Source organism: Macaca nemestrina, chromosome 10 (genome assembly GCF_043159975.1).
Source record: "Macaca nemestrina isolate mMacNem1 chromosome 10, mMacNem.hap1, whole genome shotgun sequence".
Classification (NCBI taxonomy): Eukaryota; Metazoa; Chordata; class Mammalia; order Primates; family Cercopithecidae; genus Macaca; species Macaca nemestrina.
This window is the reverse complement of record NC_092134.1, coordinates 63,966,213-63,989,924: the sequence shown is the minus strand read 5'-3', so window position 1 is coordinate 63,989,924 and position 23,712 is coordinate 63,966,213. Positions and strand designations below refer to the sequence as shown.

Sequence of the window (23,712 nt, the reverse complement as noted above, 5' to 3'; positions counted from 1 at the left end):
TTTCTTTTGGATATATATCTAGTGGTGAAATTGGTGAATCATATGGCAGTTCTATTTTTAGTTTTTTAAGGAACTTCCTTACAGTTTTCCATAATAGCTGTACTAAGTGACATTCCCACCAACTATGTATGAGGGTTCCCCTTTCTCTGCATCCCTGCCAGCATCCATTATTCCCTGTCTTTCTGATAAAAGCCATTTTAACTGGGGTGAGATGAAATCTCATTGCAGTTTTGATTTGCATCTCTCTGATGATTAGTGATGTTGAACTTTTTTTTTTTCATATGCCTGTTGGCCATTTGTATACCTTCTTTTAAGAAATGTCATGCAGCAAGCCAACATGGCACATGTATACCTATGTAACAAACCTGCACGTTGTGCACATGTACCCTAGAACTTAAAGTATAATAATAATAAGAAGAAGAAGAAATGTCTATTCAGATCTTTTGCCTATTTAAAAATTGGATTATTTGGGGTTTTTCTCCTGAATTGTTTGAGCTCCTTATATATTCTGGTTATTAATCCCTTGTCAGATGGATATGTGAATTCAATAAAAATTTATCAACTATACAGTATACACCAGACACCATGCTAAACAATGGGAATACATAAGAAAATAAGGAAGACAAGATCACCTCCCTTGCACAACTTATACTCTAGTGAAAGACACATACAACCAAACAAGTAAAACAATTCCAGCTTGTATTGGGAAGAATATAAACAGTTGGCTGTGAAAGGGAATAATAGAGGGTCCTACTTAGATAAGAAGACCAGGAAATTCTGCCTTGAGAAATTGACATTTTTGTTTTTGTTTTTTGGGATGAAGTTTCACTCTTATTGCCCAGGCTGGAGTGCAGTGGCGCGATCTCGGCTCACTGCAACCTCCGCCTCCTGGGTTTAAGCGATTCTCCTGCCTCAGCCTCCCGAGTAGCTGGAATTATAGGCATACCCCACCACACCCAGCTAATTTTGTATTTTTAGTAGAGATGGGGTTTCGCCATGTTGGTTAGGCTGGTCTCAAACTCCTGACCTCAGGTGACCCACCCTCCTCGGCCTCCCAAAGTCCTGGGATTACAGGCATGAGCCACAGCACCCGGTGAGAAATTGACATTGAAGTTAAAAACTAAAGAACGAGAAGGGGCCAACTATTTGAAAAGCTGAAAGAAGAGCATTACAAACAGAAACAAGAACAAGTGCAAAAATCCTGAAAGAGGAAAGAGGTTAGTGTGTTCTAGGAGCATCAATTGCAGAGGACACTTTTTTTTGAGACAGAATCTTGCTCTGTTGCCCAGGCTGGAGTGAAGTGGTGTGATCTCGGCTCACTGCAACCTCCTGTTCCAGGGTTCAAGTGATTCTCCTGCCTCCTGAGTAGCTGGGACCAGGTGTGCACCACCACACCTGAGTAATTATTTGTATTTTTAGTAGAGATGGGGTTTCACCACATTGGCCAGGCTAATTTCATACTCCTGGCCTTAAGTGATCCACCAATCCACCTCGGCCTCCCAAAGTGCTGGAATTACAAGCATGAGCCACCACACGCAGCCTGCAGAGGACACTTTGACTGCAGAGTTGTGACTGATGAGATAAGATACATGGTGCAAAGTTGGAGACTTCAGGCAGGTGTTCCAATCATGCGGGGGTCTTTCTAGCCATAGCCAGGCACTTGGATTTGTTCTAAAAGGCTGGAAACACGTGGAAGTGTTTTAAAGAGGAGAATGGCACGCTCCAGTTACATTTCAGGAGTTTACTCTGGTTATGTTGATAATGGAATGTAAGGACGTTTCCATAGAATTGGAGGGACCAATTGAAAGCCATCACAGTAAACCAGGAGAGGAAGAGCAATAATTTAAACTGGCACAGTCCCAAGTGAAGATGGGGAAAAGTGAATGAATTCAAGATACGTTTGGGAGGTGGAACCCCATTTGGACTGGCTGGTGAACTGACAATGAAGGATAAGGGGAAGGGAAAGGATTTTAACTCCCAGACTTCTGACTTCGGTAACTGAGTGAATAACTTTGCCATTTATAAGATACAAATAATGGGGGAAATAGCTTGGAAGGGCACAGGGAAATCAAAGATTCTATTTTGACTATGCTAAATTTGAAACGTGTGTGACACAACAAAGTAGAGATGTCAGAAGAACAGTTTGAATACAGTAATCTGGGGCTTAGATGAAAGGTCTAGTCTCGACATATACATGTAGATGTTATTGGCATTAAAAAGTGGATAAGATCCCTAAAGAACAGAGTAAATGTGGAGAAGATAGAACAATATTCAGAAAAGATAGAGACTCTGGGAGTGCTCATCGTTACTATGGCATTGCTTTTCCGAGGCTGCCTCACTAACTGAACTAGGGAAATACATGTATGCATATACGTATGTACATATATAGGTATTTTCACATATACATTTATACGCATATATGCATACATGCATCTACATCTATGTTAATTAATTTAATTAATTTTTGGGATGGAGTCTTGCTTCTTTGCCCAGGGTGGAGTACAATGGTGCAATCTCAGCTCACTGCAACCTCCACCTCCCAGATTCAAGTGATTCTCCTGCCTCAGCCTCCCGAGTAGCTGGGATTACAGGAGCATGCCACCGTGTCCTGCTAATTTTTGTATTTTTAGTAGAGATGGGGTTTCACCATGTTGGCCAGGCTGGTCTTGAACTCCTGACCTCAAGAGTGTTCCTCCCACCTGGGCCTCCCAAAGTGCTGAGATTACAGGTGTGAGCCACCGCGCCTGGCCCTATGTTTATTCTTTATATCTGTCTTTATATATTGAAAACCATGAGTTCACACTGATAGGTTCAATTCTAATCCATTGCCACAGGGCTTATTCTAGCTTTCCTCTTCCATGTTTGCACCTCTTTTCTCTGACAGTGAGCAACTTGACTGTCATTATCCTTAATATTCCACTAATTTGCTTAATCTCCCTGCATGTTGCCAATTTCCTGACACCTTTAGGCTGCTACCTTGCTAGAACACTCTTCTGAGGCAGGCCTGGCTCCCATGAGGCTGCCTTCTGGTGAGAAAGGGAGAAAGCTCACTTTCCTTATTTAGGTTCTGCACATTAAGTATACTCTTCGGCATTTTATTTGTTTTGTTGCTATTTTGAATAAGCATTTCTTTTTCACTGTATGTTCTGTTCATTGCTTGTATTTGAAAAGACTACAATGTATAGTTTCATTTTTTCATATTTGCATATTTGAAGTGAAAAAAGTTTGTATGTCATTACTCATTGGTCATTAGTAATATTGAACATTTTCAAGTGTTTATTAGCCATTTTAATTTATGTTTCCATGAATTTTCTGAATCCTTTGTCTGTTTTTTCTCTGGAAATCTTTTATTACTTTTTTTTAAAAAATCAACTTTCTTGAGTTCTTTATTTTTATTATTATTATTATTTTTTGAGAAAGGGTCTTGCTCTATCGCCTGGGCTGGAGTGCAGTGGTGTGATCTCGGCTCACTGCAGCCTCCACCTCCTGAGCTCAAGTGATCCTCCCAACTTAGCCTCACAAGTAGCTGAGCCTACAGGCATGCACCACCATGTCCGGCTAATTTTTAAATTTTTGTTTACAGATGGGTTTTCACCATGTTGTCCAGGCTAGTCTCAAACTCCTGAGCCCAAGCAATCTGCCTGCCTCAGCCTCCCAAAGTGCTGGGATTACAGGCATGAGCCACCAAGCCCAGCCTTGAATTCCTTATAAATTCAGGATACTTGTTTGTTGCAAATATTTTCCAAGTTGACTGTTTTAATTTTTATTTATTTTTTTAATTTGCAGACTTTTAATTTTTCATATGGTCAAATGTTTTGATACTTTTCTTTGTGATTTCTTTTTTTTTTTTTTTTTTTTTTCTTTTGTGACAGAGTTTCTCTCTTTTTGCCCAGGCTGGAATGCAATGGCATGATCTCGGCTCACTGCAACCTCTGCCTCCCGGGTTCAAGCGATTCTCTTGCCTCAGCCTCCCAAGTAGCTGGGATTACAGGTGCCTGCCACTACGCCCAGCTAATTTTTGTCTTGTTAGTAGATACGGGGTTTCACCATGTTGGCCAGGATGGTCTTGATCTCTTGACCTTGTGATCTGCACACTTCAGCCTCCCAAAGTGCTGGGATTACAAATGTGAGCCTCCGTGCCTGGCCACTGTGATTTCTTATACTACGTTTAAGTTTCGAACTCCCTTTCCTATCCAGAGGTCATATATTCACGTATGCATTACTTTAGCTAAACATTTTTAGAAAATTTAAATTTTAACATTTTATCCATCTAGAATTTATTTTATTACATTTTTAGCCAATTTGTGGATAATTCGAATACAGTAGGAATTATTAATCTTTTACCTGTCACAGTTGACACAGCTTTTCATTTGCCATTTTAACCTATATCATTTTGATTTATCCCCCTCCTTGCTTTTAAGCTTAGAATGACTTCCCCTATCCAGAGACTTAATAAACATACACTTACGCTTTCTTTTTTCTCTTTATTTTTCCTCTCCTGTTTTTCTCCTCCTCCTTCTTTTTCTTTAGCGTGTGCCTCAAGGCCAGCTATAAGTAAAACAGAACCACTAACCTAGCCCCAAATCACTTTGATCTCTTGGGGGTCTTAGAGACCAAGAAATACATGGGATTGAGGTGGGTTTTTCTAACACACACTCCCCTCCCTTTCCCTCCTACATAAAAAGCAGTCCAGTGTTGAACTTCCCAATAAGTGTATGTATATCTGACAATTCATAAACTGCTGAAGTGAAAGGTGGCCTTTAGATATTCCGTATATAAATTTAGCCATTTATAGAGAGGGAATGAAAAAAAAAAAGTGGCCTGATTCTGATCAGATGCTGCTTGTTTCTCCTTACACCACGGGGTTCTGTTCTATGTCATTTCCTTTGAAGTCAGTGGGAGCTCTGTGCAGGACGGCAACACGAACACCGGCCTCCATACATGAAGGTGAGAACTGCCATTACGATAAACTATTCAGCAGTGTGGTGGAGGGAGCATTGGTTTAACACACTTGGTGGCTACCCTGCAGATCCCACTGTCTGTGAGAGCTTTGTTCGACTGGAGCAAACAAGCACTTTTTGAATCTTGACTTACAAGGGCTCATTCAGCAGAGCATCCCCTGTTATGAGAGGAGGCACAGTGCTGGACAGACATTGCAGTTTTTAGCCAGCACACTGAGGACATTTCTCTCATTCTCTCCATCTGTAAAGAGTCTGTTTTCAAGACCCCCAAAATGGTTTTCTATAGATTAGAGAGGAGTATAAATATTTTTACATGTTTGTACCCAATTACACAAAAAGGAAGGCAAAGTGCAATTGTATAAAAGTAGGTAGGCCTTTCAAGATGGAAAGAAAGAATTCTTTGAAAATTTTAGTTGAAGGGGTTATTTGATGAAAAGCAGAGCTCATAAAAGAAACAATGAAAAAAACTTTGACATGGAGAAGGTATTGAAAATGAAGAATCATGTATATTTGCTTTCTATCTCAGGATCATTATTTTGTTCACTGGTCAACAGAGTCTTTCTCTGTCCACCCTTTGTCACAATGGCTTACATGCTATTTATTAGAAACCTAAATCAAATGATGCTTTCAAGTTATTAGTTGACAAACATCTGAATGAGTAGAAGTTAAAGAGCAAATTGCCAAAGGTGATTTTTTTCCCTACCCATCCCATCGCCGGACTTTGTAGTAGCAGTGCACCCTCCTGATTCCTTCATCACATCATTCTGCTCCTGTCTCTAGGCCTTGTCTTGAGCTGTAGCATATACTCAGCTTCAAGGCCCCTCACTTACAAGCACCCCTCCGAGGGCAGTACACTAGTGTTTTGTATTTGTAATTTGTCCTATTGGATAGCAACTTACAGTTTTGAATGCTTTTTCAGGAAATGTGTATCCATCTCTGTATATAGAATACTTTTTCTTTCCACAGGCCATCAAGTGGTTAGCATATAGACAGCATTTAAATCCTTGGGACTGGATGAGATTACCAAGGGAGGAAATGTAGATGAAGGAGAAGAGAAAGGACTGAGTTCTGGAGCACTACAAATTTAAGAGACTGGGGAGAAGAGGAGAAACCCAGAAAATTGACCTTGGAGATCACTTCATGATACTACACTGGGAGCAGTATCATTCTTTGAAACAATAATTATAATGTAATATCATAGTTATAAACTATTCCAGTGTGTGAGCATACCCTTTATTCAAACATTTCTCTACCAGTAGCTTCTTAACTGCTCTTCCTGCTCTCAGTTTATCCTTACTCCAATCCATTGTAAATACTGCTTATGTTAACCTTGGATTAATCTTAGTTATTTATGCCTGGAGGAAAAATGGAAAAATTGGACATATATTGCATTTATATAATGAAATACAATGCAGTTCGTTAAAAATCATGTTGAAAAAAGTACTCACAACGTAATGTTGAATAAATAAAACATAATCCCAGTCTCTACACACACGTGCACACACACAAATCTATGGCCAGAAATAAAATGCTATACATTTATCCATCAAAGTTTAACATATTTATGGATGATGGATTTCCAGGTAATTTTTATTTTTATTTTTTATTTTACTAATATTTATGTACATATGTATGTATGTATGTATGTATGTATGTATGTATTTATTGAGACAAATTCTTGCTCTATCACCCAGGCTGGAGCGCAGTGTGCAATCTCGGCTCACTGCAACCTCTGTGTCCCAGGTTCAAGGGATTCTCCTGCCTCAGCCTCTGAGTAGCTGGGATTATAGGTGCACGTCAATTTTTATTATATTTATGGTGGTTTTCTGTGTTTTGCAAATTTTCTTCATAAAAAAATAAAGATTTTTAGAAAGCATACTTTAATCATGCTGCTTCACAGGAAACCAAGTTTGATTCTTTGTGGCCTAAAAAGATAATGTCCAAATATCTTAATTTAGTAGTCAAAGCCCTTCAGAGTAGAGGCCCAACCTACTTACTCAAAGTTTTCTCCTACTTGGCACAAACCCTTTGTTGCAGTTAAAAGGATCTGCTCAAGGTCTGCTCGATGTGCTTGGTACTTGGCTGCATCTGTACTTTTTTAGATGCTGGGATCCTTTTCATGTCCCTTCTTTTCCTATAATTTCCAAAATCCTTTAAGACATGATTTAAGTTCTATCTCTTACCTGGTCCTAAGACCATGAGTGAGGGAAGAAGTCTCCAAAAATGAATGACTCTGTTATTCATTTAGTATTTACCACAAGATCCTTAGCATTATTACGGTTCTTTTTCTATAAGCCCATAACTTGTCTCCCTAACTGGCACTTTTAAGCACTTAGAGGACTTGCTCTGTAACTTGGAGTTCTTGGTATTCCCCTGACCTCCTATGCATATTGAGTATGCAATAAACATTTGTAGAAGTTTAGATCCAGGGTTATTTCAAATAAATATAATTTTTGAAATTTGAAATAATTCTGGATCTCTCTTTATGCGTTCTATGTGCATTGAACTTGCTATAGGAATAACAGATTTTCAGCGGTTAATTTCCTATAAGGGAAAAATTTAAATAAACTTAATTATAAACTATTGCTTAAATATTTTTCCTGCACCAAAGGTCATTGGTTATTTTTACTTCAGGGAACGTTCTCTTTTTACTCTCTTCTGAAATACAACTGCAATACAACGTAGCTTTACTTTTCTTCTTTGTTCCCTGGTCCCAAATATAATCTCCACATGTGCTCTATCTTTGTAGGTGAAATACTTCCTGCCTCAGTGAAATCCAGCTCCCAGTGAATTTCTGTTGGTTTAGAGAGCAACTTGAGGATTTTGCATTTGGCACCATTCAATTTCCTTGGCATCTCTCCATAGTCACCATTTAGAAAGCTCCTGGTCGGTAGGATTTCTCTCCATCATACACTCTGTAGAGATTAAAAAAGGATTGTATTACATGGGCTTGGAAATGTGATGGAAAATGAAATTTGCTTTAGCAAAAATGGAAGCTTTTGAAACTCAAGTTGTTCTAACAGGACCCTTAGACAGAAATAGTTTTTAGGGGAGCAAAATGACAGATACGGTTTAAGTTCCTTATTTAGATTGCCACTAAGTAAATATCATGATGTGTAAAATCGCTCACTCAAATAAAGCCATTTGCAAAACAATATGATTACATTTATGTATTTAAAAATATTGGTGCATACATACATATAAAGCAAGCTTGGATTAAGATCTTAAGAAAGATTGTGGCTGGGTGCAATGGCTCATGCCTGTAATCCCAGCACTTTGGGAGGTTAAGGCAGGCGGATCACCTGAGGTCAGGAGTTTGAGAACAGACTAGCCAATGTGGCGAAACCCCGTCTCTACTAAAAATACAAAAAAAAAAAAACAAAAAACAAAAAACAAAAAAAAACAAACTCGTCTCTACTAAAAATACAAAAAAACAAAACAAAACAAAAAAAACCCCATCTCTACTAAAAATACAAAAAAAAAAAAAAATTAGCTGGGTGTGGTGGCAGGCACCTGTAATTCCAGCTACTCGGGAGGTTGAGGTAGGAGAATTGCTTGAACCTGGGAGGTGGAGGTTGCAGTGAACCAAGATCATGCCATTGCACTCCAGCCTGGGAGACAAGAGTGAGACCTCATCTCAAAAAAAAAAAAAAAAAAAAAAAAGAAAGAAAGAAAGAAAAAAGAAAAATCGTAAGCACTAAAGAGCTTATGATCCATAGTAAATAGTATTTTACTGTTTAAGAATTAAAACCATGTTAAAATTAAATAGTATAAGGAAGTCCCAACAAGCTCTGATTTTTTTTATATCTATGCATACGTAAAAACACAAATTTCTTTTTTTTTCCTTTTTTTGACATGTGTATAAGATCTTTATTATCAAAAGTTTCTCTAAGAATTTCACTTTGGTAATTTTTTTTTTCATATCACATTGAAATTTTAACCACATTTTCCTCCTTCTATTTTGTGAATTACTTAATAATGATTGAAAAACACAAAATTCTTTAATTGTTGTTTTTGGTGGGGACAGGCACAGTGGCACATGCCTGTAAGTCCAGCTACCTAGGGAGGCTGAGGCAGGAGGATTGCTTGAGCCCAGCAGTTTGAGATCAGCCCAGGCAACATTGTGAAGCTCCATCTTTGGGGTGCTTTAAGCACATACTTTCATGTTTCCACTGGGTTTTCTTTATATGAATATAAATGCACAGATAAATGCCTGGAAAGCAACACACCAAATCATTTATAGTGGTTACATCTGCAGAGAAGAATGGGCTGGGGAATGGGGAGCATTAGTGATGAAGAGGTACTTTTAAATTTTACTCATTTTTTTCCTAATCATCTATAATAAAAATGTAGTCATTTATTACATATATAATGATTATAAGGAATAAAAATAGCTGGGCATGGTGGCTCATGCCTGTAGTCCCAACACTTTGGGAGGCTAACCAGGGAAGATCACTTGAGCCTAGGACCAGCCTGGGCAACATGGCAAAACTGTATCTCTACAAAAAATATAAAAATTAGCTGGGCATGGTGGGGCACGCCTGTAGTGCCAGCTACTGAGGAGGCTGAGGTGGGAGGATCGCTTGAGCTCAGATGATCAAGGCTGCAGTGATTGCACCACTGCACATCAGCCTGGGTGACAGAGCAAGAATATGTCTCCAAAAAAAAAAAGAAAAAGAAAGGATAAACAGACTGGGAAAATGAAAATGAAAATGTCTCACTTTTCCTTTTGATATCAAAGTTCAATATTAAAGAGCTTATATTTGATGAATATTAACATGGGAACCTAGAGGGCAGTGCCAATTATGCTCCAAGTTGAACGGATTGACTTACTGTCCAATAACATGGCTAGACTGCTGCCATTATTATTTTTTTTCAGCTATTGCTGCAAGTCATCACTGCTAATGTTCACTGAGCCCTTATAGTCTGCCAGCCACCAGTTCAGAGTTCTACATGTATTAATTTGTTGAACTCTCACAAAAATCCTGTGAGGTGGGTATTATTATTATTGTAATTTTTATAGTGAAGAGATAGAGGTCGGAGATTAGCTGTCTTGTATGAGGTGGGTCACACAGCCAGCAAGGGATGAAACTGAGATGTGTCACTGGCAGTCTGACTTCAGATTCTGCATAGGAAAGAGGAGGGGAGTAGAGCTAATCTGTGGTTTAAGATTTTTACTTGATTTAATAGTTGGTATATATACTTTTGTCTAATTGGGAGGTGACTAAAGGCATCTGGGTCTGGTTGATGTGTTGGTTGAAAATTACTATTATTATGAGGATGGTTATTATAGTATTTAGTAATTATGCAGTGCTTTATACTTCAAAGAGCTATGCTGTATAATCATTTATTAGCTATGTCTCACAACATCTCTAAGATATAAAGATGCATTTATCATGCATTTTTTGCAGAAAGAGAAGCTGAGGAAAGGTAAGATGGCCAGTGTTTTGATAAAAAAAGGAGTAAGAGTGGATGGCAACGTCTTAAATTCCTGATACTACATAATTCAATGTGGACAACAGAAATTTAATTAATTTGAGCCTTTTAAAGGAAAGTGTCAGTTCCAATACTTTTTCGTGATATTCAGTTAAAAATTAAAAATTAAAAATACACCAAAGGTTGATGATCATTCCCTTTTAAGTTCTCTATTTTTGAGCTTTCTCTGCATTTGTGTCAATGTGACATTTTCGCTCAAATTCAACCTTGACATCTCCCATTTCTCCACGCAAGCACAATTTGACTAGAGATATTGGTTTTCAATGTCAATATTATATGGCTTCAAATTTCTTCCATTGTTTGTGAAACCACGTGCATAGGATTCGTTATGATAACTTTCAATAGAAACAAACTTCTTGCAAGAACTATATGAGAATTAAAAGAAGTTTTAGACATCTGGCAGTTTGTCCATTTCAAAAATGAAGATTATAAACATGTCAATATGACTTGCGGAGGGAGGGGGAAAAGGATCTATGTGGGTTTATTATAGTGACCTATAAAAGGCCTGGAAGAGATTTATGCATTCTTCTATAAATCTGGTTGTCTCTTTCAGTTGGGAGGCAGTCATGGCCATGACACATGCAAAAGGATCAATAAATATTAGTTTAGTGGTTATAAGTGTGTCTCTGGGGACAGACTGCCTGGATTCTAATCCTGACCTCATCATTTGCTAGCTACCTGAACTAGCTTTGCTTGCGTCTCCATCCAGGAAAAAATAAAAAAAAAAAGAAGAATTATACCCTATAGGGCTGTTTGTCATCAAATCTATTTAAATAATTGCTATTTTTCGTCTTTTGTCTTTCCAAGGCTGTTGACAAATAACATTAGCTACAACTCCATTAAAACGTGGTGGCAATGATATTTATAATTTGATGTCTGCACTTGCCTTGCCTGTTTAGAAATGGTACAACGTGGCCAGGCATGGTGGCTCACACCTGTAATCCCAGCACTTTGGGAGGCTGAGGCGGGCATATCACCTGAAGTCAGGAGTTAGAGACCAGCCTGGTCCAACATGGTGAAACCTGGTCTCTACTAAAAATACAAAAATTAGCCGGGCGTGGTGGTGGGCACCTGTAATCTCAGCTACTCGGGAGACTGAGGCAGGAGAATCACTTGAACCTGGGAGGCAGAGGTTGTAGTGAGCTGAGATCATGTTGCTGCACTCCAGGTTAGGCGACAGAATGAGACTCTGTCTCAAAAAAAAAAAAAAAAAAAAAAGATACAATATGGTACCCCACAATTGCTATCCCAGTAAAACAATTTAAAATTACCTCAAGGCCGGGCGTGGTGGCTCACGCCTGTAATCCCAGCACTTTGGGAGGCTGAGGCGGGTGGATCACAAGGTCAGGAGATCGAGACCATCCTGGCTAACATGGTGAAACTCCGTCTCTACTAAAAATACAAAAAATTAGGCGGGCGTGGTGGCAGGCGCCTGTAGTCCCAGCTACTCAGGAGGCTGAGGCAGGAGAATGGGGTGAACTTGGGAGATGGAGCTTCCAGTGAGCCGAGATTGCACCACTGCACTCCAGCCTGGGCAACAGAGTGAGACTCCATCTCAAAAAACAAAAAACAAAAATAAAATAAAATTACCTCAAAATACATTGAATAGTTATGAGCACATGTAAAATCTATAAGGCAAAATTCCATACTTGTTTCTTTAAAACATCCATATGATCCCATATATCAGTGGTCTATCACAAAGATATCATATGTGGGTAAGGCCAACTCATTGCACTATTGGAAGAGAGATGCTACCTCTGAGCTAAAGTCACTGATGCCTTGTGGATGCATGTCAGATGTCTGCCAGAGTGTTTAAATTTTCAAGGGATGCCAGAAATTGGCATTTTTTTTTACATGACATTTCTCAATTTTAAAATTTTGACTCAATTTATTTCTTGGTACAAAACTCTCTGGACCAAACAATACATTTGTCAAATCTTTGTCATAAATATTTACACTAATACATATATACCAGTTACACTGTGCTTTTATTCAAAGCAAATGTTTTTAAGGCATGAATAAAAGATGAGGAAGACAAAATATAAAAAGGTCTTCAGAAACTCACAAGTCTAGTGGGGAGATAGGCAACAAAGTCACAGAAGAGAGTGAAAAGTGTCACAGTAGAGTATGGAACTTAGAACATAAGCTGGGTGGTTAGGATCAGGTCTGCATTAAACCAACAAAAACAAAGAACCCCATTATTTCAAAGCTTGGCAAAGGGTGGACACCCAAGTAGATGGCTCTTTTGTTTAACAAAACACCTTAATGGATTTTGGGGGTAGGAGCTATGCATAGTCAGGGCCACAGCCTTGCACAGTTCCAGGGGGCATCATTTGTGTTTGTCAGCTCTTGAGCATCATTCATGTTGTATTCTTTGTGAATAGTACCCCCTGGAATTGCACAACATGGTATTTGCGTCAGTAAAGGTGGCCTGGAGTCTGGCCTGAGATGAGGATTGAGAGTTAAATCCTTCTACATAATAAAGTAACAGGAATTATAAGTCTTTCCTAGTGGGTAGAGGCAGGTGGGTAGAGGGATACCTGGAATGGACAGAAGAAAAGGGTTAGGAGAAAAGACATCTCTAAGATGAGGATGTCAAGCCTGTAATCTCAGCACTTTGGGAGGCCGAGACGGGCGGATCACGAGGTCAGGAGATCGAGACCATCCTGGCTAACACAGTGAAACCCCGTCTCTACTAAAAAATACAAAAAAACTAGCCGGGGGCGAGGTGGCGGGCACCTGTAGTCCCAGCTACTCGGGAGGCTGAGGCAGGAGAATGGCGTAAACCCAGGAGGCGGAGCTTGCAGTGAGCTGAGATCTGGCCACTGCACTCCAGCCTGGGCGACAGAGTGAGACTCCGTCTCAAAAAAAAAAAAAAAAAAAAAAAAAAGATGAGGATGGGCTAGCAATTTGGCAACAACCTGGAGCCAAAAGAGCCTGGTGATTTTTACAAGAGATGCATACAATCCTCTGTCATCTTCTTTTACCTCCAGGAGACACTGGTATATGAAGTCAAACAACTTTTTCTTTGGCACTCTTCTTTATGAATCAGGAGATAATTGGGAAAGACTTCACTGTCCAGGATCACACAGCAACACTTGCCTATACATACAATGCCTTAATAACTTGCCTTTTTACTGTTTTTCTTTAAAAAGCGAGAAGTGCTTACACTTTCATTTCCTCATTTGTTCTGACATTCCAGTGTGGGTGGGGCAGATTTATGATAACATTATTTATAGATGAAGAAATCGAAATAGAGATTAAATCTCTTACTCAGTGTTGCATAGCTAGGGCAGTGGAGCCCACACTGGAATTTGGTTCTCCAGGCGCCAGCCATGAAGTGGAAAGAACATGAGTTTTGGAATTAGAGGGATCTTTGCACAATCCTGATTCTGCCCCTTAACAAGAATGTGGCCTTAAGTCAATTACTTCACCTAAGTCTCAGTTATCCTCATCTCTAAAATTAAGACCATAAAACCTCATAGCAATGTAGTGAAGATTAATTTAGAAAACGTGTGTAAAGCCTTGGCATAGAGTAATTCTCAAATAAGATTAGTTCTACCCCCAAACCAGTATTATCTGGTTAAATTTCAGCACAAATTTAAAGTAATCAAAATGAATCCTCCATTATAGTAATTTTTTTTCTAGCCTCATCTTTCACTGAGAGCAAAACATGAATAAAAATGCTTCAGTAGGTCATTTAATTCAATGGGAAGAAATTTTGCTCCAGTAAGAGTTATCCCTGTTGGAAAAAATTAGAAAAAAAGAGGAATATGTGGAAGACAAGATATTAGTTCTTAATATCTTATGCAGTGGTTCTTAAACTTGTCAGTATACCAGAATCCCCTGGAAGGCCTGTTAAAACACAGATTGCTGGGTCCCACCCCAGAGCTTCTGATTCATAAGATCTGGGGCAGGCCCAGTAATGTGCATCTGTAACAAGTTCACAGATGATGTTGAGAGGCTTAGTCCAGGGACTTCTAGGGGTGGGGCCCAGCAATCTGTTTTAACAAGCCCTTCAGGTGGTTCCGATGCACTCTCAAATTTGAGAACCACTGGGATAATGGTGAAAGGCATCTGAGAATATGGTCTGCAAATTCAAATCCAGGCAGCTCCATTTACCAGTTAGATGACCAGATTAAATGACTAACCTCTAGCACCTCTGCATGCCACACAGAGCCTGGTAATGTCTGTGATTCAGGATTCCTCTCACTATCCCTTTAGGCCTTGAGTAAAAAGAGATGTCGGTGAGTCCTGCCAACCTACGCTGTTTTTTACTTCTTCACACCCTGAGGCACAAAAGGTTGCTTGAATTTGAGTGTTACAGAAATATTTGCAAACACTTCTGCGATCACTAAAATAAAATAAATAAGACAGCCCTGTAAATAAAGCCAAGAGCAATGGCATTGTTTGCATCTTAAATTTGTAGTAATGGGTTTTCACATTTTTTCATTTCCCCTGCCTTTCATAGTAGAAAAATTTTTTCATAGTAGAAAAATTTAAAAATCACGTCCCCCCCGCCGTATCAAGAGATGTTAGTACATTTGTTTTGCAGATAGTATGCATGTTAAGAGGCTTTTTTTTTTTCTTTCCCTGCATCCCAGATACAGAATCTGCCTCAGTTATCTGGTGCCTTTCTCATTTTGTGGCTGAGGAATCCTCCCCTCCTCCTTTCCGTCCCCTTTCCCTGTCTGATATGTAACTCTGTGGGACCTCATGCTATCACTGCACGGCGTTTCCCAAGCACCTGCATTTTTCCCGTTGTAAAAACCTCTACTCTTTCTTATTTCCTTAACTAATCTTTTCTATTGCCTATTGCTAATGAGGTATAAGAATCGTTGACTTTTATCCAGTGCCAGACACTGAAATGTTTATCATGCATTATCATTTTGGATTCCTACAATACAGAGATGATTTTGTAACTTGCCAGGGTGAAAAAATAAAAGCAAATAAAAGGAGACAAGCGAAAAGACTCCAGGTCCCCACCCCAACCCCTCCACCCTAGCTCTAGCCTCTGTTGAACTCGCCAGTGATGACAGAATATAGGAATATAGTTTGAGTCCTGTTTTAAATAATTTAAAAATCTTGTTATAGGTAGGTGAGATTTATACACACATGAATTAAAATCAAGCAGCCAACGTTTGTGATGTTGGGTTTGGTATCTTTGACCGTTTTTCTCCCCTGCAAGATGTAGATAACAGCACCAACCCCAAGGAGTTTGGGGATGATTAAATAAGTTAATGCACCCGAAGGGACTTAATAGTGCCTACCACGTAGTAAGCGTTCAATAAGTGTTAACTATTATCATTATTTTTTAAAGGAGGCAGATTGGAGCGTAGAATACACTGAAGGGAGTCGGGAGGCCGGGTGTATGCGCTGGATTCTTGCACGTAAATTCTCAGAGCCTCGGTTTCCTTATTTGTAAAATTAGGTGGCCGGAGTAAAACAACTCGAACAGCAGTTAAAGCAAAGGGTGCAGCAGCAGCCGGGGAACCGAGGAGGCACGGGGCGGAAAGGGTTAGCTAGGAGCCCAAAGGCTGATTTCTGGGCGCCGGGCGAGAGAGTCCCCGCCCCGCCTGGAGGCCCTGGCAGCTCCGGGCTGAGAGCAGTTCCGGTGCCAAAACCCTTCCCTCCCCCGCTCCCCCGGAAGTGCTTTTCCAGGATTCAGGCCGGAGAGAGGCCTTGTAGGCACAGCGGCTGAGACTCGATCTGCTCCAAGTAGGGGCTTCAGCCCGGTCGGAGTCTGGGGGTTCTCGCCCGCCGACCCGCGCTCTGCTCCCTCTCAGCACCTGGGCCGACGGTGAGTGGCTAGGGAAACGGACTGGGACGGCCGCGGGCCCGCGTCAGGGCTGGCGTTTTCGTGCCCCTGCTGCCCGCTTCGGGATCCGGGCTGAGGGCTCGGCTGCCGGCGTCCGGGGAAGGGGATTGTCGACCGCCGCGGAGTTCTCCGAGCCAGCGGGACGGGAAGAAGAGGGTTGTGGGTCCATGGGGTGGGCGGGGCGGAGCCAGTAAGGGGGTTCCCAGAGCTGTTGTTGCTGTTGGGACTCGGGAGTGGGGATGGGCTGGGCCTCCGTCCGTCCGACCCCCTCATGTGTGCTCCCCCAAACCTCGCCGCTCCCCAGTTTGGTATTCTGTGTCTGGCCTGGGGTAGTAGCTGGACCTGAGACTCAATCTTGGGCTCCAGTTCCCGACGTTTCGTCTCCTCTGGGTCTGTCCCGGGCTCAGTAATTAACCCGGGTCCCCGGGGTGTCGTCTTTTCACTCCAGGGTGGGGCGCTGCCTCTAAATGCCAGGGATCTTTTGCAGGGCTTTTCGTACAGATTTGCTTCTGGGTTGTCCGGGATCGATTTGGACTGGGCTTGGAAGCGGTTCTGGATACGTAGGTCGCTGTGGCACCAGCATGCTCTGTATCATCTTTACTCACTTGAAAGCTCACTGAAGCTGTTATTGAAGTAAACTTTAAAAAAAAAAAAAAAAAACTTGCTTAAGGAAAATCCGTAGTTTAGACACCCCCCCCCGCCTTTTTTTGCAGACATATTAAAAAAAATAAAGATGCTGTTCTCTTCTCTGCACTGTTAATTCTTTTGGCTATCTGATGTCACAGTTGTATGATGAGTTCATTCAGAGGCTATACGAATTGATTGCAAAGAGTTGGACAATTATTATATCCTTTCTCCCAAAGTTTGTTTACCTTCATGTTTGGAACTGTCATATTTCTTAAAGAAAAATTGTTCTTGGATTTTCTTGAGAGACTCCTTACACTGTTAAAATTGTTGCTGCAATGCAGAATTTCACACAGGTGGGCAGAGATGTTTTGTTTGTTTAAACTTATTCCGTGAAGTGTTTACTTCGGATAAACTGAGGATTCCCTAGGGGAGAAAGTGATGTAGGTAGGTTTAGTGAACAGAATTTAGGTAATAAACTTTACTGCTGAAAGGTTTGTAGGAAATAACGGGTTTTCCACAATAAATGGTGATTTAAGAACTTTTTATAAGGGAATGCAGTTACTGCAGATTATTGCTATTAGCAGATGGCCACTGTTTTTGCAGCGTAAAGTATACACAAATCACCTTCTTGAAACCAGTGACACTATCTGCACCTCTTATCTTGTGTGTAGATTAGGATTTATACTGTAATTTTTTGGGTACTTATGTCATTCTTTTTCCTCCCACCCCTGAAAGGGGAGGTGGTGTCATGAATCAGGAAAAATAGACTGAAGTGACAAGTTCAGTGAGCTTTCCTATGCAAAGGAAAATTTATTTCAAGGTTGTTGATTTTGAAGAGGCAAAGGGTAGATGATTTTTAAAGTCCTTGGAAAAAATTGTGGAGAAATTAGCTGCACAACTTTTCTTTTTCCTTTTCTTTTCTTTACCTTCCTTTTCTTTTTTCTTTTTCGAGACAGCCTCATTCTGCTGCCCAGGCTGCAGCGCAATGGCACCATCATAGCTCACTGCAGCCTCCAACTCCTGGACTCAAGCAATCCTTCTGTCTCAGACTCCTGAGTGGCTAGGGGCACCAACCACCACACCTGGCTAATTTTTTTTTTTTTTTCAGTAGAGCCGAGGTTTCACTATGTTGCCAGGCTGGTCTTGAACTCCTGGGCTCAAGTGACGCTCCCATCTCAGCCTTCCAAAGTGCTGGGGTTACAATTGTGAGCCACCATGCCCAGCCTATTTGCACAACTTTTAAATTTAGATAGAAACTGTAGATTCAACATGTGAAGTACTTAATTATTTAGAGCATAATATTGGAATTGAGAGAATCTGGAAAAATAAGTTAGGTGTAGTTACAGATTTGCAGGTACGACAGTGTGTTTTGAAGGGAAATATTTCAAGAGATTTAAGAGCAGAGAAAGGTGGGGAAAATCAGATACTGATTGTATTTTTATATTATACAAGTCAATTCAACAGATACTGAGCATTTGCTGTGCATCAAGCTAGTTAGGCAATAAAGGAGCAAATAAAGGTACAGGCATAACAGGTGAGTTTCATGTTTTGGTAATAATTTCTGAAATCATGAAGAGTTGAGTTGTATTCTTTAGGCATACTAAAAATTTTTTTTAAATTGGGACTTAACTTTGGCGATGGGTGTTGAGTGCTTAATGAAAAGTGCTATACTAGGCATTTTAGGATATAAAGATTAAATTTTTGGTTTTTAGAAATTTGAAATCTAGAAGGAGATATGAGATTTGTGTAAACATTTACAACGTAAACATTTGTAAATACTTACGTGGGTGGTTTAAGGTAAAGTTTGGAGTAAATTACACAAAAGAAGAAAGGGTTCATTTTTAGCTTGAGTAATGGAAATTTGTGGAGATAGCTCAGAAGCTACTATTTATTCAGCATTTACTGAACAGACTCAATGCTAGTTGCTGTTTACAACATTTTCTTAGCTTCACAGCAATATGTAAGTAGCTTAATGATGAGGACAGTGAGGCTGAAATATGTTAAGTTACTTGCCTGGGCTATGTGGCTAGCAGTAACAGCCCCAATTTGAATCCAAATCTGTCTGGTGCCAAAACCTGTGTGTTTCTCCTGCATCATGTTGCTTCCCAATAAACTGGTAACCTGAGTTTAATGTTACAGAGAATAAGATTTTTCTAAGACAAAGATTTATGGATTGGGAGTAGGTGGGTGAAGAAGACCTTTCAAATAAAGAGAATGATGTGAGCAGAAGTGTGGAGGTGGGAAAGTTCGTTGTGTACTTGGAGAAAAGTTAGTGGACCAGATTACCTGGAATATACTGTTCATTTGGGGAATTAGAGATGAGGTTTGAATTTTAAGTTGGGGTGGGATTGTGGAACATGTTTAAGTGCTGCTTTTAGAAGTTTGACATTTGGGGAAAAAAGTTGGACATTTGGGAGGTAATGAGGAGTTACTAAGGTCTAATAGAGTAGTGTGCAGAATGATTTGTTGTGGAAAACTGACTCTCAATATAGTATTAATACTGGGCAAGGGCAGTGGTAACAGAATTAGAGCACAGGCTCTGCCGGACTTCAATGTAGTAGGTGGGTGGTGGGGAGGAGGGGATTTTTGGAGCAGGTTTGGAGGAGATGGAAGGTGAAGATTACACTTTCGTTTTTGAGACAGAGTCTCGCTCTATTGCCAGGCTGGAGTGCAGTGGTGTGATCTCGGCTCACTGCAACCTCCGCCTCCTGGGTTCAAGTGATTCTCCTGCCTCAGCTTCCCGAATAGCTAGGACTACAGGTGCTCGCTACCACGCCCAGCTAATTTTTTGTATTTTTAGTAGAGATGGGGTTTCACCATGTTGGCCAGGATGGTCTCGATCTCTTGACCTTGTGATCCGCCCACCTCAGCCTCCCAAAGTGCTGGGATTACAGGTGTGAGCCACCGTGCGTGGCCGAAGATTGCACTTTTTAAGTGTCAGCAATGTTGGTGGTGGTACTCTTACTAGAAATATGGGCAAGGAGGTACATAATGAGATCAGTTTTGGATTTGTTGACTTTTTATATACTTGCCAAATGCTGGAAATGTCCAGAGGCTTTTAGAAATGTGGATTTGTGGTTCAGGAGAGAGGTCAGCACTAAGGCATATATTAAACATGGGTTTAGTGAATAATACTAATAGGTGTATTAGTTGAATCTGTGTAAGAAGATGGAAGTGCCAAGGGAGAATGTAGAGTGGACAGAAAAAAAAAACCACTTCTGTTTTAAATGGCATGTGTTTTAAACAGAAGGAAATACGCTAAATGATTTATTTTATGCAGTGGGTAAAGAATTTGGTAGTCTGTGTACTGCTTCTTCACACTTTAGGTTCATGTGGAGTAGAAAGAATCTGATCATTAAAAGTCCAATTGAGAAATACAGTTTTCTTGCCCTTGGTAGCAAGAATACTATGCTATCATTACCCTATTTCAGGGAAGACAAACTACTTCAGACTCATTTCATCCAGAGTGTCAGATTTGGTTACTTAAAAGCTATATTAGGTTGTTTCTTTTGGACATTTGTTTGGCAAGTGGTATGTGAGGAGTTGGAAGCAAATCTCTGATACAGTATTTCACTTATTTATGTGTATGCCATTGATTTTAGTTTCAATATCAAGAACCTCTGAATATTCAAAGATAATATTTATATCTCATTAAGGTTGTTAATATTGTTTTTTATAGAAAATGGCATTTAATTACATATTTTTCTTCGAACTCTATTTTAGTTGAGTAGTTTTGGATTATAATGTTTGGATTATATTGGAGGGATAGAATAAGATACTTTTATCCATTATATAATAACACATATGAAAGTTACATATTTTATTTTGGAAACTGTTTAAGAAGTGTAAATTTATAGAATTTCATGTGGTTTTCTGTTTAGGTATTTAAACAGGGGGAACTTGAGTATTAATGTGTGAAAGATTGTAATAGTTTGCGGAATGAGGCTTAGAGTTGTAACTTTTTGAGGGCAAGTTTATTATTTTTAGACTGAGTTACCATGGAAGTGTTTATTTCCTTCTTGAGAATTAATACATTCCTTTTGTTTTTCAGGAATATGTTTTCCACTGTATCACAGGCACTTGGGAATGTCGAAAGAGTCCTGTCTCAGTGTTGTTGGAGGCAGGGGGTTTTGTGTGTGCTTTGTCTGGGCTGTTTGGCTTAGTTTCAGTAAGCCTGGTATTAATGAGGCAAAGGTCAGGAGTTCCATTTAGCTTCGGCCTAAATGATGGCCAGGGAGTACACCCCTCACTCCCTCCAGCTGTCTTGGAAATTCCTTGGTTGTCATTGGTCACAAAGGTGACTAGATGAGGGTGGATCATTATACCATTGGTATCATTGGAAGAATATTAGAGGAAACTTAGAATAATGGCGGGGACCTCTGACTCTAGAATTAGATAGACCCGTGTCAAAATCCTTGGTGTTCGACCTTGGGAGAGTCCCTAAACTTCTCCAAGCTTACATTTCCTCATTATTGAATAGGTTAATATTTGGTTTGGGCATTACGTATCATCACTTTCCTTTTCTAAGTGGGAGCTAGCCACTTAAGCTTGTGGCTCCCAAAATGCTGGACTGTGAAGTAGTGTCAGTTCATGACGGAGTTTTCCTTTGAGTGAAAGGAGAATGTAGTTAGCTTTCTTTAAAGCTAAATCTATTGATTTTTTTTTTTCTAAAATTGTCTTTTACCATTTTTGATGGACACTTAGTTCTTTTATGAAGTAGTGGTGATTGGTAATTGGTTTTTTAAATGTCGTTGGCAGAATAAAAGTTGGCAATCCTATGCTGGTCACCCTCTCCTTCCTTGTGCCCCCTTTTAAAGATTATGGTTCTGTGAAATCCTAAAATCTTGGCTTAAACAGAATCTGAGGGATTGGAGGAGACTTTTCATCCACATATTTATGCATATTAAAGAAGGTTTGGGGTACATTCTGCCCTTGTGTTAGCCTACAGAGGCTGTATTGTGATTCTCGCCACCATTGAATTTAATTTTGTCAAGATTCACAGTCAGTACTTACAACACATTTCAAGGAGCAGTTCAGACTGTTTTCAGTTGAGTTCACACAAGTGGCTCCAAATTACTTGTTTGAGACTGTGTTTCTCAACCAGAGCCTCAGGAGAAAACTGATGAACTGTGGGCGCTGCCTGGGGGTGCTGCTTTAAGTTATTACTCAGTTGATTAGCCAACAAGATAAATAACTCGCCTTTGACATAGTGAAGCTGCAGAAATTGGCTTTCCATTTCACTTCTTCTGCAGGAAAGATAGAGCAAGAAAAGCCTTTTTATTAATATAGCAAGTAAACCTTGTACAAATATCAGTATTCAAAATGCTTTCTAGAGAAAGAATAGTGCAGCACTGTGCATAATGGGTTATGTAAGTGGAGCCACAGAAGTCTTCCTGGGGACACAAACCAATTATTAACATAAGTGCTTATTGAAATTGCATCAGTTTTCTAGATGAGAAGCTTATTGACTCCCTGGTTCACTTGGGTGGACAGGTGGGTGGGGCATGGGGGTGGGGAACTTAAGATGCAAACCTAGCCTAGGCGACTGTTAAATTAAGGCTTAACATTTGTTTCTTTTGAGTGTTTTTGGTTGGGTAATTTTAAAAGTTGGGAATGCTATAGAAATATTTAAATTCTATTAGAATGCCTAAAGCAAAATGTTCAGATTAAGCTGAAATAGCTTGGACCCTCTGTTAATTTTAAAGAAAACTGAGTTTGCTGCTTTAGATATTAAAATGATATGGGTTTATAGAGTTATGTTGTGTATCATTGTTTCTGGTAAATAAAAAATGTTTAATTCATTTATTTTAACAGTGTTTGAATTTTTCTCTTAAAGTACTTCCAATGGCAGAAATGTGGATGAATAGTACCCTCAGAAGTCTAGGAATGCAGCCCAAAGTGTGCCTGCTGTAAATTGAAGTTTTTGAGGCCTGTAGGGTTTTATATTTTAAAATTTATATAAATGTTGCATTTTGCTATCTTACATGTGTGTAGACAGTATTTTAAAATACTCTCAACTAAAATTGATGCTTCTAAGAGAGAGTGCAGTGTTCATCCTGTGGCTTTTTATATCCCTATGACATGGCTTGTATCACTGGTTAGTAGTACTGTGATTAACTATTTAATAGTAGCCATTTATTCATTTATTTTTAAACCCTGTGTCTGATGGTTTTTGTTGGAACATAGGAGATGGTAAGCAATTTCTGATACTTTCTATGTATTTTTTACAAATAGCAAGCTGTTTTAAATACTACTAAGCAGCTGTAGTTTCATAGAAATAAAATGACTTTTAAGGGGGATTTAATCCATTAAAATTTTTTTTTCTATGTAAGATTTTAAAATTATCAATGTATTTCTGTCATAATAAAATATGGTAGTACTGTCTAATAGAGCTTTCTGAAATGATGGAAATGTTCTATGTCTATGCTGTTCAATATGGTGGCCCATATATAGCTTCTGAGCACTTAAAATATATCTAGTGTTACAGGAGAACTGAATTTTTAATTGAATTTAATTTTAATTAATTTAAATGTGAATAGCCACATGTGGCTAGTGACTACTGTATTAGTGCAGCTCTGTAAGGTTAGGAAGACAAGAGAGAAGAGAGATCAGACATCTTCATGCCACCTCTCACCTCACATGTAGGCAGATTAGGCACTCAGTAAGTATTTGTTGAATGAAATAATTCATCTTTTTATTGTTTGAATTTTGAAGACCAGTGTTTGTGAAGTATTCTAGATTTTTGGGGAGGAGCCATAGATTTTTGAATTTTTTTCTTCTGTATTGATTTTCAGAATTTACTTTTATTCT

General features: G+C 39.5%; 1 protein-coding gene and 1 long non-coding RNA gene across 8 annotated transcripts in view; both read left to right on the top strand.

Moving 5' to 3' along the window:
* Positions 1 to 1,501: 1,501 nt before the first annotated feature.
* LOC105473396 (uncharacterized) lies at positions 1,502 to 10,229 on the top strand. Of its 2 annotated transcripts, XR_982215.3 has the most exons (4): positions 1,502 to 1,994; positions 5,928 to 6,150; positions 7,711 to 7,847; positions 9,841 to 10,229. It is a non-coding gene; the product is annotated as an uncharacterized lncRNA (long non-coding RNA). The 2 variants fall into 2 exon arrangements; XR_982214.3 differs by lacking the exon at positions 9,841 to 10,229 and having other exon boundaries at positions 1,508 to 1,994; positions 7,711 to 8,095.
* A 5,872-nt stretch (positions 10,230 to 16,101) lies between these two features.
* LOC105473395 (fibroblast growth factor receptor substrate 2) overlaps positions 16,102 to 23,712 on the top strand; it is a 109,990-nt gene continuing 102,379 nt past the window's right edge. For all 6 annotated transcript variants that reach the window (XM_011727201.2, XM_011727200.3, XM_011727194.2 and 3 more), the window contains exon 1: positions 16,102 to 16,257. The gene's annotated coding sequence lies outside the window, so the exon portion shown is untranslated. The remainder of the gene's footprint in view (positions 16,258 to 23,712) is intronic.